The 12,664-nt window shown below is 30.4% G+C and overlaps 2 protein-coding genes across 4 annotated transcripts in view; one reads left to right on the top strand and one right to left on the bottom strand.

Annotated features, from left to right (window-relative positions):
* LOC129798843 (uncharacterized) overlaps positions 1-12,664 on the bottom strand; it is a 527,934-nt gene that overhangs the window by 514,140 nt on the left and 1,130 nt on the right. The window lies entirely within an intron of this gene.
* Positions 1-12,664, top strand: part of LOC129798846 (elongation of very long chain fatty acids protein 7-like) — a 147,029-nt gene that overhangs the window by 10,582 nt on the left and 123,783 nt on the right. The gene's annotated exons all lie outside the window — the stretch shown is intronic.

Raw genomic sequence — 12,664 nt, forward strand, 5'->3', positions numbered from 1 at the left:
TTCAATGTGGTTCATATGGATTTAGTTAATGAACCCTGAAAAAAATTGAGTTGCGTGAACTGCCCCACTTTCCCCTACTGTACAAAGAGAAATTTTCTCCAATATACTGCTTTATAAGCCACAAGGTTTTCCAGGGGGCGTGGTCTATTTTTCATAGGAGGAGTCCTAGGGCATTTTTTTCAAGTCTGTAATGTCGTGAGTGATCTTTTGCAGAGGTCTTTCACTTTCAAAAAAAATTGAAATAAATAAATAAATTGTATAATCCATTGGTCTTGCAGGATACGTGACGGATGTGAATAATAACGTAGAGGCGTGGCTTATTCAATTGATCAAACATTATAAACTATTAAACTAAAATTATGCAATATTACAATGGTGATCCTATTCCTCCTTGCCTTTTTACTGTGCATGATTGTCCCAAAGAACAATTATAGTTTTATTATTAGGGGAAACTAGGGCAACAAGTCACAAAACGAAAATTTTAAAATTCAATAGGGGAAAGCTCGCTACCTTCGAACGATTCAAGCCTAGGACAATTCAATTTTTTCTCTATGTTCCTTATGGATTTCAATTTCAACCATAGCTCTTTTCTGAAAATTTGAGGCATTGAACTATATATTAAAATATTATATTATAGTGGGCCAAATTTATTTATAACACATTGAAAAAAGGGATTTATACGAAGCATAAATCGTGCGAAGGTAGCTCGCTTTCCTCTATATTCCAAAATAAAAAAAAAAGATAGCAGCTTAATATTTTTCCATATATAGCCTCCTTCAATATCGTAAGTTTCTTGGAATTCGAACAAAGTATTTAGAAAATAAGAGATATCCAAACCCTTCTTATTTTTCAAAATTGATGCACTGGTGATTGTTTTCTAAATGAATTGTATTCTTTGAATACAAAGCCGCTATCTATTTTAAAATTTTACAAAGCTTCTTTTCTCCAGTAATCCTTTTATTAAAAGTGACCACTTGGGGTAAAAAGTAACAAAAGTTATGGAGCAAAAAGTAACAAAAACCGAAGCAATTTCTGATGTCTCACGGCGAAAAGAAACGTCATTACCATGCCTCGCCGCTTGTTGTTTGCATTGTTCAAACGATTTGCGGTCTATTGTATGTTTTTTTTTTCTAAAATAGGGTAGAGTCAGCCCTTTTGGCCATGTTAGCACTTTTGGCCACATAAAGTAAAATCACATTGTAAGGCAATTATGAGTTTATTTAGAACAGGAAAATGGGTCTTATTTCGTGACCTCTAATCTAACAAATCAGAAAACCATATTTGATTTTGTATCAACTTCATTATTTCTGAGTTATTGAAAGAAATTCTCGACAAGGTAAACAATCACTAAAAATAAACATGGGATTCTTAAGAAACTTGTTAATGTTAAGAGAAATTGTTTTGCATTATTTCATATCTTTGAGGAAAGTATTTTATGTTATTCAATGAAAGTCCATTTCTTAATTAACTAAAATTTATTGTGATATCGTCCTTAATAAGATTTTTTAACAAATTAAATGAAAATAAGATGTGGCTTAAAGGGCTTACTTTTTTCGGCTGTGTAAGTACTTTTGGCCATTCATTTTCCCATACATTTTGCACGTAGCGCACCTCGCGGATTTCAGTAAAAACAATCGTGACTTTTGATTGATTTTTACATTAAATAGAAAATGTGCAAAAAGTCGTTTAAAATACTCTAATATAATCACATAAAATTGGTGTTAAATAAGAATAGGACTTGTGCTGTGTATTTGTGAAAGTTTTCGAAAGCTATTTCTTCAGTTATTTTATTAAAATTCTATTGGAAACAAGTGGCCAAAAGTGCTTACACACAATGACCAAAAGTGCTTACAAAGTGGCCAAAAGTACTGAAACATGCCTAGTTGCATAAAATAAATTTTTAACTAAAATATCCAAAAGAAATTCGAAAATCTCTTGGATTATTAGGAAGAAAGGGCTTTAAGGTATCTTTGTACAAAATTTCATATTATTTAAATAAAGATTATAAAAATTACGAGCACATGAAACCTTAAAGTGGCCAAAAGTACTTACTCCATCCTAGCTTGCAACTTTTATCGTTCAAATATACAATACGGTGTTTTACAGAGATGTAGAGGAAAAAATTTCGTATGAAAATATGTCATCTAGATATTTTTTTTTTTAATTTACGAAAGCCCGTAATAAAGCGAATTAACATGTGATAATACCCCATATTAATATAAAATAGTGATACTATTTGCCCCGCATTTTTAAGAATGATCACAAAATTACTTTTAAGAAAACGGATCTAATTATGTATTTTCTTACAAAATAGAGGAAAATTACTTTTGAAAATTGTAGAGCGGTAAATTCCCTATAAAACCAGGCTAATTAGAAATTTCTGGGGCGGTCTGGCTTTTTGTGACTTTTTGCCCCAGTATCCCCTACTTTTCAAATATTGCAATTTCAATAGCAATTTAATGGTCTAATTTGCATGACAAGACAAAATTCCAATATTTGCATTTTCCAACTTCTGAAACCTCGCAAAAACAATCACTCTTGAATTACATTGTAGTATCTCGCTGACATTATATTTGTTTTGATTTTCTTCCACGAAATTAAATAGCTAGAGATGGATGGAAAAGTTTTTGCATTTCTACGATATTTTCCACTATTTTGAACTATTTCCATCTCCAGAGAGTTGAATGGCTTTATTTTTGTAAAAAAAAAAGACTTTCACTGTGAAGCGAGAGCAAAAAAATTTCTGACAATTCACTGACAGAGTTTTTTTTCCGCGAGAGGGGGCTGTTTTCTCCCGCTGGTGGCGCTGCGAACTGTTCTCAATTTTTAATTCTCAAGCTTTTAGTTCATTCGAATTCAATAAAAATCACAAGTTACGAAAGTGGTTTTGAAATTTTACAAAAAAAAACTGTTTAGTTTTTTGCATATCTCCAACTTTGACCAATATTTAAAGCTCTTTTTAATTCTTATTGCACAAAAATTAGCAGTGTGTATTACCCACGAATAATTTCAAATTATCACACTATGCAAGAGAAAAAATTTTATGGATTAGCTTCGCCAACTTGCACAATTCATGGAGAGAGTTTATTGATTCGATACGGAAAATTTTTGTTGAAGAGTGATTGATTAATTTTAGAATGCTATTTTATGATTTGATCATTCTTATTGAAGATATTCCAAGAGTATACTACAAAATTCCCATAAATTTTATTGGAGTTGCAGAATCCTATTAATGATATTACTCCACAAAGTGGGTGGTATTCTTGTGAATTGGAGTGAAATGTGTTTCTTCTGTATCTCTCTTAATTCATTTGAGTTGATTTTCATCATCATCGTTTTGTGTCATTTCTAGCAAAATAAGGATGATTTTCTTGTGATGTTTCGTACTATGGGGGCACATAATTCAATGTTTTCGATTGCAATTTGTGCAGAAGCTACACAAAATTACTCCATCCATTTTCATCGTTTTCCTCTTTTCTGCATTACCCCAGCAACATTTTACCGCATAAGTTTTCAGTTGATAGTTGAATTGTGGTTTGTTGAAGAAGAGGCACACAAAATATATTTCCATGTCTTTAAAATTAACAGGGAAAATTCATGCAATGCCAGAGGCAGAAAATGGAATGGAAAATATTTAATACCGGAGAAATTGTGTGACTTTTCACAATTTTCATCTTGTCACTGAAGTAAAATATAAATATTTTCATCTCTTGAAACATTTTCGTAAAATATTACTCTCTGTCGTCTTCAGTAAAATTCATTTTGTGTACAATTTCACTTTATACCAAATGACGATGAATGAAATTCTATATCAACATTTTGGCTTCTGACACTTGATATTTCATCATTTTCTAGTCTAAGAAAATTAAAAGTTCTTAAGACCATCCAAACACCCAATTAAAGTCTAACTGAATATCAATTAAAATTATTACACTCTCAGCTCAAATAGCTTTCTATCCTGGAAAACTTGTTCTAAATGGCACAAAAAAGGATATTAAAAGAAGAAATAAATGTGAGTGTTTAAATGAAGATATTACCACCCATATTCACTCTTATTTGAATCTTCTTTAGCAATGTTCGTTGCAGTGGAAAAAATTGTGAGTAACCAATTAAAATTGTCAAGATTTTCTCTCTCAGTTTTTCTATCACTCCTGGGACATTTTTGTTCTTCTCACATTATCACAGAAAGATTTTTCTTTTATTACTGAAATGATTTTTTCTTCTTTTTTGCAAATATATTTTTCATCACTATTTCTGTGTACACAATGTTCTTTTGATAGAACGAAAGACAATTATTGCATGGTAGTTATAAAGAGTTTCTCTATTTCCTCACAATAAATTATATACGAAAAGATATCTTGCTCATAAAGTATGAAAAATTAAAATAAAGCTCTTACTAATATTAATTATTATTAAAAACAAATAATTCGCCTTAATTATAATGAGTCATGAAATTACAAAGTAAAATCCAAATTACTCTCAATTTCTTAGAAATTTAATTATAAGTGATAAGGGAGTTAAATATATACATTTCATTTATCAAAGTAGAAAGGTTTGTTAATAAATAAATGCTCATGAAAATTTGATAAAGTATTCTGTCATTTGAAAAGGTCACACAGAAATGTTTTCTAGCTAAGCTTATAAAATTTATAAATACATAATTTAAAATTTATAAAACTCAGAGAATGACGCATATCAAGCATTTTAACATACAAATCTAAATTTAATTCAGTTAATAATTTATATTTGGAAGATTTATTGTACAAATGATCACTTAAAATCATTATATTGTTAGTAAATAACTTTAATGGAAATCACAAATTGTAAATACATAAAAATAATGAATTATATTTGATAGAGGATAAATTTAACAATTTAATATAAAGTTAACCTGAATTTTACTTTAAATAAATTTTAAATTAATAAATCTTTCATTAAAATAAAAGGAAAATTTAGGGGAAATTAAAATAAAAGGGAATGCTATTAATTAACAAAATCCAAAAGTATTCTCTTTAGTCTGTCAATCTGATCTAAAATAAATTCTTTTATTTCAATAATTTTCATGCTAGTTTCATTCTTTATTCAGTTCCGAACAATTTTTTAAAAAAATTAAAACTATTTTATATTATATATCGTTGTCAGAAATAATCTTACACACAAAACAATATTTCGTAAAATATTCGTAAATATTTGTGAATTACCACTGGGAACTTACGAATTGCTCGTCAATCGAACTAAAAAGTTCGTAAAAGTTTGTACTTTTCCACAAACTTTTTTCGTAAATGTTCGTAAAAAAAATGTTTGTAATATTTTGTCTTACCAGACAAACAATTATTTGTAAAAGAATAATTATGCTCATCAGTTACGAACAAATGTTTGTTACGAATTTTTACGAAAATTGTTTTACGAACTTTTTAGTAGGTCGTCATAAGCGTCATAAGATTTACGAGCATTTCGTGAGTTCCTAGTGGAAATTCTCAAACGTTTATGAATAATTTTAGGTAATCTTTTATTCCGTGTAGCGTGTAGTATAAATTAATAAATGATTTGCCAGATTTATGTCTTAATGGATTTTTATTTAAAACTGTTTTTATCAAGATTTTTTTAACGATTTTGTGAGATAAAAATAATCGAGGACTCGGATAGCGGACACAGTAGCACAACTTTGGTAGTGGTGGTCTAATAGGGCTTTCTTAAAGATGCAAACCCTTCATCTCACATTCAAAGGGCTAATAGCAGGGACTTTAACCACGGAAGCGATTAGTCTTACAATTTAGTAATTTTTCGAATTTTCCACTAACACAAATTGAAGATTTATAGCTCCAATTACACTAATTTTTAAGCTTAACATAACCTTCACCGAATTGAATTTGCTTAGAAGAGAAATATTGAAATTATATTAACTGTGTTGACTGAAAATCTGTGTCAAGACACAAATAGACTCAGGCTAGTAATCGAGAATATTTAGCCTGTAAAATTTAGGTAAAGAAAATCATATCCAAAGAACCTTTCCTCAATGTAGGGGGAAGAATCGGAGCACCTTTGAATTGAAATACCTTTGAAATTGGTACTTTGTCCTATTTTTAAAAGAAATTGAGACTTATCATAATGCTTCACAATTGGTTTGTCGAGGTAAATTATATCATGGTAAAGTCTAGTTCCATTTAAAAATGTTACAAAAAGCCACATTTCAAAGGAACGCTAACTGAAAGCTGCACCACTTTCCCTTATGAAATTTGAGTTGACCCCTTACCAAGCCCCTTACCGCCAAATTTTACGGATTATTATATTTTCGATGATACGTCTGAGACTATTTTCACACAGAGAAGTGATTTTGAGAAAGCGGTGTTGAATTTGGGGTTGAATTTGGTGTTGGTGTTGCTTGAACACCAAACGTAGTAGCATTCACACCAAATTAACACCTAGTTTTGAATCAATGGTGTTCTATGAAATGCTTTGGCGGTGTTGTATTAACTCCGCCACAGAAATCTCTGAAATGGTGCAAAAGTAACACCATCAATTTTCTAAACAGTGCTGTTGCAACGCCAAACGGTGTTCGTCGCTCACCATCGACCACACACACAGAAAAATGAAAAATTCTTAAACAGAAACACCCAGGAATTTAATTTCAAATCCCATCCAATGAATGCCAATGCCCTAATTCTAAATCCTTGATCATTTAGTTTTAGTTGCAAATCTGTAATTCTAATTGTAATCTCTAATTTTGGAATATCGTGTGTGCCGATGCAACGGTTCCCGATATGCTTTGAATACATTATAGGAGTTCGTGGCGCAGCTGGAAGATGCTCGACTGTCATCACAAAGGTCGCGTGTTCAAATCTCGGCGCAGGCTTAAATGTTGGAAAAAGATTTTCACGCACCAAATGGCTTTGAAATACAGATAATATCATCCAGGGAGGGCCCCAAGCCCTCAAACAATGGTCAAAAATTAATAAAAATCACGCAGAAAAATGGAAAATTCTTAAATAGAAACACCCAGGAATTTAATTTCAAATCCCATCCAATGAATGCCAATGCCCTAATTCTAAATCATTTGATCATTTAGTTTTAGTTGCAAATCTGTAGACATTTTTCATTTATTGGTGTAAAAGGAACACCTATATTTTCTTGAGTTGGTGTGATACAAAATCCACAATGGTGTTCCAACAACGCTAAATTTGGTGTTAATAATTGGTGTAAAATTGGTGTAATCAGAAACCCAAAGCCGGTGTTAGTTACTTTGTGACACCACTTGGTGTATTCTGAACACCGAATTGGGGTTAGTTGATTTTGGGGTTGAGGTTGGTGTGTCCGACAACACCATTTGGAGTTGTTATGCCACTAAAATTTCTCTGTGTGTTTAGAGCCTACGATTAGATTAGAAATAGTTTATCATGGTTATAATAGAAATTTTGATTTAACTACATTTTCAACATAATTTTGTACTAAACCATCTCTCGCCTTATCTTCAGAGGTGTAGGCCTCTTCAGATCCGAGATTTACCCACATGGATTAACTGGAATCAGGCAAGAAAGGTTCATAAATAAATTTTGAATTTGGCAATGGAGCTAATCTTTCTGATTTCAATATCACTTACTGCTTAGAAATTAAGAACTTTCGAGAACTAGATTAAACCTTTTGAATAAAACCTGTATAAAGTCATTAAAACTTAGAAATCATTATCCACTTTCATTTAATAACTTTTTGCTTGTATTTTCCTAAAATAAATTTGATAATGCTTGAGATATTAAGAACAACAACCCCATATCTCGAATATTAATATTATACTACAGTAGACTCTCTCAAATTCGGGCATTTGCGACCGAAATGTCACCCAAATTAGAGAGAAATTCGGACATCAAATTGTTTGAAATACAACGATAAATTGTTCTTCCGCATACTCATACTAATATATACTCGTATTTTGGTAAATTTCATGAAACACCATTTATAATGCAAAATCCACAAAATCACATCATAACTAAGACGAAACATGCCAAATTTCAGAATATTATCTTCATTCGACAACTTAAAAAATGTCGATTAACTTTCTTCAAATTTAACTGATGCCCGAATTAAAAAGTAGCCCAATCTTAAAATAAATAATACAGATAATCAAATAATACAGTTCACTTTTGTTATTAGAAAATTGGATAAAAATTATTTTCACTTCATAAATTAATCTTGATAAATTCCAGTTTTTTTCAGAATGCAAACAAAAACTAAATTGTTAAAAATCTTACCTAATAATTCACATCATTTATCCCCTATCTTAGAATAATAGAAAATAATACTAAATATATTTTACTCAAATTTACAAGGGCACAATCTGATCAATTTTTCAGGAAAAAGCGTAAGAAATTAAATTTTCTGTAAATAATTATATCTCACGACAATTTGTGGACAAAATCTCAGCTAAAACCGTCTAACAATAAGACATAAAAAAAATAAATGAGAAATGAAACACATTTTTTATTAATTTTTAAATTCTTTACTAATCAAAATTAGTATTTTATGCATTTGGCACACGTTTTAGCTCGGTATATTTCATGAAATCAAAATTTGCATCCCTTTGCTTTTCAAATGATTTGCATAAGTCTTTGCCACCCTTTCGGTCTCAAAATTTAACTGAACTATATTTAATTTGGTGTGATGTTCAAAAGCAAAAGAAGAGTGCGAAAAAGTAGAATAGACATTTCGTCAGTTAAATCAGCATTTATCGTAACTTCATTTTTGCGATTTTGAGATATATAGGGGAAAGTCGTCTGCCTTCAAACGAAAAATGGAGTTCCAAATTTAAGATTTTTTTCTGAAGAATCCACAAAATGGATTTTATTTTCAACTACACCAAAAAATTCTCTTGTTCATTCGGCGTATATGATTACCTCATTTAGCACTTGCAAGTCCTCAGTTTTTCCTTCTGAGGAAATTAAAAAAGTGATGTCGTTTTGTATGAAGGCAGCTGGCATAGTCTGCCTTCAAACGCGACGCAGCTGCCTTTAAATGTTTTTTTTTCACTGAGAATATTGAATCAATAAAACTAAATGGGCTATAAATGATTAGGTTGAAGCCTAACGCACTCACTAAAATCATCACTGCAGTCAAAAGACATTACAAAATAACTTTTCTTCACATTTTTCTGAAGCACTGTTTTGCACTTGAAAATTTGGAAGAAAAAGCCATTGAAGTTGAAAATTGTCAACTTGAAACATCCCGACCGGAGCAAGATAGCAGGTTATAAGTATTTGTATGATATTCGTCAGACCAAAGTAGGAGTTCGATTTCACATGTTTTGATGTATGGAAAGATAGGATTTAAAGGCACACGACATTAGCATTTAAAGGCTGCTGCAGGGTGATATTTGCAAATTTTTGCCACCCACAAAAATTGTGTCATCTGAACCAAAATGTATTAACAGAAATATTAAGCCTGATTAACCTTCTATGTGTCACAATGGAAGATTTATTTGTAAAATGATTTTTACTATGAAAAATCACATGATTTGTGGAACATCAAATTACAGTTTAGAGCTCATTTTCATTTTTTTTGATCTAGCATCTAGGAAATAGGAGCTAGGCTCTCCATTTTTTGATGATTTGTGAGGATGATGGATAGCTACCTAATAGTTAATAGAATATAATTTATGCTTTTGAGAACAACGAAAAAATCGCAACATTTGAAGGCTGCTGCATTTAAAGGCAGACGACTTTCCCCTACATATTTGGAATCAGCGTAATTTTGTTTATTAAACGCACTTGTGAAAAAGAAACTTTTATAAGCCCAATAAAAATTATTTTAAACAAAAATTATCGTAAGTGCCCTTAATTAACAAAAATTTATCAGAATTTGTCGTAACTTCCATTTTTGGGGAAGCTACGACAAATTTCCATACAAAATTTTCAATAATCAGCATTTGCCGTAACTTCTTTTGCTTACTTGCGTGGCTTATAATTTGCAGCAAAATTGCAATATTTCTCAATAAAACGTTTATAAACTCTTCCAAATATCGAAAGACAGTGCGAATAGTGTAATATGAAATCATTTTAATTCAATATTTGCGAGGAAAAAGTGAGAAAAAATCCCTATCCATCTGTCATTAATTCAAAACAAAACAAGCGACGTGGCGCACAAAATTTATTCAATAAAACTTATGAAATAAAAGCTTTTAAGGACAGGGAACACAGTATTATTGACTAATTTAGTCAAATAAAGGCGCTTATTATCACTAGAATAATTCAAATTGATATAATGCATTTTAGAAAATTGTCGTAACTTCCAAGATTTTCATACATTTGAAGTTACGGCTTTATAAACGATGGAAGTTACGATAAAATATTACTGTGTTTCTTCTAACATATTTCTCAATATTGCAGCTTTTAAATAATTTTATAAAGATTTTCTCGAGTTAACTTACAGTTTATTAGTGCCACTTTCCTTATTTTGACTCAAAAGTATTGCATTCCGGGCTCACTTTTAAGAAAAATAATATTGAACTGAAAATTTCGTCTCCTGAAAAGTTGTCAAAAGGAAGTTACGACAAATGCTGATTTAACTGACGATTTATGCAAAGCTTTTAAGAAAGAAAAGGATGTGAATTTTGACTTTATGAAATTTTCCTGACCTAATAAATGTGCTGGAGTCATTATTTAGGCACACATTTTAGATCAGGAAAATTTCGTGTAATCAAAATTCACATCTCTTTCTATCTCAAATGTTTTGTATATATCTATCGCACTCTTCTTCCTCTTTTGAACGTAATAAGAAATTCAATTTAGCTCAATCTAATTTTGAGACCGAAAAGTTATGCAAATCTTTTGGGAAAGAAAGGGACGTGAATTTTGATTTCATGAAATTATACCGAGCTAAAAGGTGTCTCAGAAGGCATTACTAATCACATTGATTTGTTGCTGCTCTATTTTTTTTTGCCTTTAATATTTAATTCGTTTTATTAATATAATAAACAAAAAATTTTTGACGTTTACAATTTTTTAAAGAAAAGGTTTTCTTCTGCAAAATAGCAAAATTGTACTCCTACAGTCAAGTGTGCTAATCCGGGCGCTTCGCTATGTAGATTGTTTATGACTAATCCACTTAAAATAATATTTTTATTTTTATTTCCGTAATATAGTCACTAATGTAACATAATATAACTATTCAAGTTTGAGAAAAAGCAAAAATAATATTTTTATCCATTAAATTAAGTGAGTGTAATCGACTCATTTCAATCTTGTTCCAGCTGGGTTCTTCAATAAAAATTTTCTAGCAGTGATATTTTCGCTAATGGCAGCTGGTTGATTGAAAACATTTATTGTCTTTTTCTTGTGAAAAAAAGTATTTTAAATCCAAAGGTTTAATTAAAAGTAATTAGCGAAAAGTGACCCAGTTAGTGCATGCTGACTTCTTTCAGTATTATCATTATTTTATAAATTTTCTTTAATATTTTTGATAATTTTTTTTTATATTATGTTTCTGAATGAAACAGTGAATAATTCTATGGATTTAGAAGAAGTAAAAAAAGAATTTCATCAGTCTAAAAACAAGCGTTTAAGTAGCACTCTTTGGAAAACGATCCAGTTACCCCACCTAACTATATATTTCCAAAAGCAAGAAACAAGTGAGCAGTAAAACATTAAGTTTTGGTAAGTGAAGGCTTAGGTCTGAATCTAAGAGAGTTGCAGATAAATTGAAAAACTCTTTATTATCAATTTGCCAAAAAACTGTATCAAATTTTCACTATTTTACAAATTCTGAATTGAGTGCAGCTAAAAAACGATTTTTTACTATTAGCAAAGTTTAGATTTAATTACTTATTTATTGAATACTTTTTTTATTACAGTACAGAGCGACTTTATTGTTGGAAATGAATAGAAATATAGATAAAATGAGATTTTTTACACAAAGGCCTATTCTGAACAAAAAAAACTTGTTCTATGTTAAAAATACTTTTTATCCGTAAAAAAACGATCCTCTTGATCTAAAAATACTTCATAATAGCATTCCCAGTTTTGTATCATTGAAGTGGCACTGTACCCTTGACTGTACCTCAAAATTTTAAAATCGAAAAAAACAAATTGTGCCCCTATAATAAGTCCAGATGAGCGATAGAGTAAGTGTGCCAAATTTCGGCATAGTTGCATGCAAGGGTCAAAGTCTTAAGATTGAAATGTAATATTTTAAATACAAATTGAATTTTTTTATTCTTTCTTCTGAAAGAGTGTTGCTTGGAACCTTGTAAAGACTTTACCGTATTTACTTACTCTAAAATCATTCTTAATGCATTTTAAAATGAATAAAAATATAGACATTATATTTGTGGCCTATTTCGGCCACCTTCATTTTCATAGTTCCTTGCTCTTCTGGAATTCTTCTAATGTCTTTTTTAGATCATCATGTTCGTCGAAGCTACACTTTTTGTTATTCTTTTGCATTGTATAATCTCTAGAGTACGTAAAATCTAAAAGTTCATGGAAATTAGAGGAACAAAAAATTTGGCCGAAATTGCAAGCTGGCCGGAATTTTGCACACTTACCCTAATAATTTTCAAAAAGTAGAAAAAAAATTGAGTGACAATCTGACATCAAACGAAAAATTCGCCGATTCATATAATTTTCCACTTGAGTCCAATTGGAAAGGTAAACCCTTTTGAAATAATGCAATTTGAGAG

The sequence above is a fragment of the Phlebotomus papatasi genome, chromosome 1 (assembly GCF_024763615.1).
Source record: "Phlebotomus papatasi isolate M1 chromosome 1, Ppap_2.1, whole genome shotgun sequence".
In the NCBI taxonomy this organism is placed as follows: Eukaryota; Metazoa; Arthropoda; class Insecta; order Diptera; family Psychodidae; genus Phlebotomus; species Phlebotomus papatasi.